The 3,384-nt window shown below is 46.8% G+C and overlaps 1 long non-coding RNA gene across 1 annotated transcript; it reads right to left on the bottom strand.

Annotated features, from left to right (window-relative positions):
• Positions 1-2,080: 2,080 nt before the first annotated feature.
• Positions 2,081-3,349, bottom strand: LOC139025024 (uncharacterized). Its single transcript, XR_011476454.1, has 3 exons — positions 3,242-3,349; positions 2,494-2,605; positions 2,081-2,216 (listed from the first exon to the last, which is right to left on the bottom strand). It is a non-coding gene; the product is annotated as an uncharacterized lncRNA (long non-coding RNA).
• Positions 3,350-3,384: the final 35 nt, after the last annotated feature.

The following is a 3,384-nucleotide window of genomic DNA, read 5'->3' as shown; positions in this document are numbered from 1 at the left end:
ACGCTTTTCGACACCTTGTAGAGTCCATGACCCGATGAATTGAGGCTGTTCTGAGGACAAAAGGGGGTGCAACTCAATGTTAAGCAGATGTTCCTAATGTTTGGGATGTATTCTCAGCGTATATCAGTAGGCGTTTAAGCACAGTAGTTGAAGAGATGAATAGAAAATAACTGAAATGATGGAATATGAATAATATGAACAGTTTCCCTCTAGTCCTGGGCCTCATGTACCTCTGGGTTCATACCCCTCTAGTTCTGGACCTCATGTACCCCTGGGTTCACCATACCCCTCTAGTTCTGGACCTCATGTACCCCTGGGTTCACCATACCCCTCTGGTCCTGGACCTCATGTACCCCTTGGGTTCACCATACCCCTCTGGTCCTGGACCTTATGAACCCCTTGGGTTCACCATACCCCTCTGGTCCTGGACCTCATGTACCCCTTGGGTTCACCCCCCAGAAGCATAACATTCTATCTGCTTCTATAGAACTATTAAATCAACTGTTAGCCAGATGGACTGACTTTAATGTGAAGGTGCCTTGAGTGTATTAGAAATGTTATGTATTTGGATGTCTTGGAAACCACATCCTGTTATGGCATATGGGCAGAGCGGGGTGTAACAGAGGATGTGATCTGGAACATTCCTTGAGAACATTGAATGTAATTTCAGCAGCTGTCAACTCAGAGGCTTGTTGTTACAACTCTCCTAAACACAATATAATCTTCTGGTTAAAGGGCGCCTCATGTACCTCTGGGTTCCATACCCCTCTAGTTCTGGACCCCATGTACCCCTGGGTTCACCATACCCCTCTAGTTCTGGACTCATGTACCCCTGGGTTCACCATACCCCTCTGGTCTGGACCTCATGAACTTTGGGTGTCACCATACCCTCTGGTCCTGGACCTTATGAACCCCTTGGGTTCACCATACCCCTCTGGTCCTGGACCTCATGTACCCCTTGGGTTCACCCCCAGAAGCATAACATTCTATCTGCTTCTATAGAACTATTAAATCAACTGTTAGCCAGATGGACTGACCTTAATGTGAAGGTGCCTTGAGTGTATTAGAAATGTTATGTATTTGGATGTCTTGGAAACCACATACGGTAACAGAGGATGTGATCTGGAACATTCCTTGAGAACATTGAATGTAATTTCAGCAGCTGTCAACTCAGAGGCTTGTTGTTACAACTCTCCTAAACACAATATAATCTTCTGGTTAAATGTACAAGGATCCAGGGTTGGGGAAACCGTGTCATTCTATTAGTCAATATAACCTTCTGGTTAACAACCTCAGGGTCCAGGGTTGGGGAAACCGTGTCATTCTATTAGTCAATATAACCTTCTGGTTAAACATACTCAGGATCCAGGGTTGGGGAACCGTGTCATTCTATTAGTCAATATAATCTTCTGGTTAAACATACCTCAGATCCAGGGTTGGGGAAACCATGTCTTCTATTAGTCATATAACCAATAGATCTAAAACACAGTCATCCACAATTCATGCTTGAAGGGTAATGTTCATCACCAGCATTTGTAATTTATTTAAAAATTCAACAATGTTTTCTTTTATTTATTTACTGCTATAGAGTAACAAGAACGTACACAGCACCCAACAAAAATACAAATACAAAAAAACTGAAAAGTTGGATGCATCAGTCCTTCTGGGAGATGGGTAGGTAGAGAATGAAGAGAGGATTCCTGTGGTGGTGTCTGTTGAAGGTGTCTGTTCTAGGGGTGAACAGGCTGGGAGAAGGCCCTGTCCAGAAGAAAATCCTGTCACCTCCACCTTAGACCCTTGTCTGAGAGGATCTGACTGGTGTCAGCAATATGCCAAAACTCTACCTAGCCTATCAGAGGGCAAGGTACTATCATCATACTGCAAACCTATCAAATCTTCTCTGATCTCTACAGTGCTAGAGGTTAGGGGGTTGTTCTGGAAGGGCATGGAGACCAGGGGAGACCAGAGGGAGGAGGCCTGTCTAGGTGAGGCTAAACCAGGGGAGGCCTGTCTAGGTGAGACACGGGGAGAGCCTGTCTAGGTGAGGATACCAGGGGGCCTGCTAGGAGCTACAGGGGAGGAGGCCTGTCTAGTGAGGCTAAACCAGGGGAGGAGGCCTGTCTAGGTGAGGATATCGTGGGCCTGCTGTTCCACCAACACAGCCATGTTCTTCACATCCCCACACCAGACGTCCAACCGGTCCTCATGCCCTTGATCTGAAGAGGGACAGGGAAGAGAGTCAGGGTCAAAGGTAAACAGTCACAAGCTTTTCTATATCTCGAGGATGATTTTTATAGTTCAAAGCCACTTATTTTAACTACAACTAGGATTGGTCTCAATGTCTTGTGTTACAAGGACATTATAGTAAAACAGAATATCCCTTTTCTGGTCCAACCAGGAGTCATGTCCAGCCCCTGAGAACCGGTGTTTCTCATGATTGATTATTATTCCTTGGCCCGTGAATATAATATGTGTTAAGGCGTATGTATTTACCTGCTGCAGGTCCAGTACTCGGGGCTGACCCAGGTCATCTGAACCTTCTGGTCCACCTCATCAATGTTTCCTTTGATCAGACCCACAGACAGAGCCTTCATCACTAGCAGCTCTCCACCTGCAGGGGACAAGAACCACAACCAGACCCAGTCAGGAGGTTCAAACGTTTACAATCAACTCTCCAGATAAACCCCAGTTGTCAGCAACCCTGGTCTCCAGATAAACCCCAGTGTCAGCAACCTGGTCTCCAGATAACCCCAGTTGTCACCAACCCTGGTCTCCAGATAAACCCCAGTTGTCACAACCCTGGTCTCCAGATAAACCCAGTTGTCACAACCCTGGTCTCCAGATAAACCAGTTGTCACACCCTGGTCTCCAGATAAACCCCAGTTGTCACCAACCCTGGTCTCCAGATAACCCAGTTGTCACCAACCCTGGTCTCCAGATAAACCCCAGTTGTCAAACCCTGGTCTCCAGATAAACCCCAGTTGTCACCAACCCTGGTCTCCAGATAAACCCCAGTGTCACAACCCTGCTCCAGATAACCCAGTTGCACAACCCTGGAGGCGGAGCTCCAGGATGTGTAGGCCTATAGTTCCAGACATAAAGCACCGACTAACTAAATGTTATTGTGCTGGGAAATCCCTGTGGACCAGGTGACCACGGATACAGACCTATGTTCATTAGAAGCCTCCAGATACTAATGATTTGGTATAAGGGACATACGATTGGTGGATTGATGACCAACTGACCTCGTTGACGGGGATCTTGGCACTCTGTCCAATCTCATGAAGGTCAGCTGTCTGTTGTTGGCGGGACGAGTGAACGTCATCTAGACGAGGAGAGAGAAAGAGGTAGACACGTTAGGGTGTTTGAGCGCATCATTTACAG

The sequence above is a fragment of the Salvelinus sp. IW2-2015 genome, unplaced genomic scaffold (assembly GCF_002910315.2).
Source record: "Salvelinus sp. IW2-2015 unplaced genomic scaffold, ASM291031v2 Un_scaffold2153, whole genome shotgun sequence".
NCBI classification, from domain to species: Eukaryota; Metazoa; Chordata; class Actinopteri; order Salmoniformes; family Salmonidae; genus Salvelinus; species Salvelinus sp. IW2-2015.
Note: the sequence above shows the minus strand (reverse complement) of the source record. Positions and strands in the feature narration are given on the sequence as shown.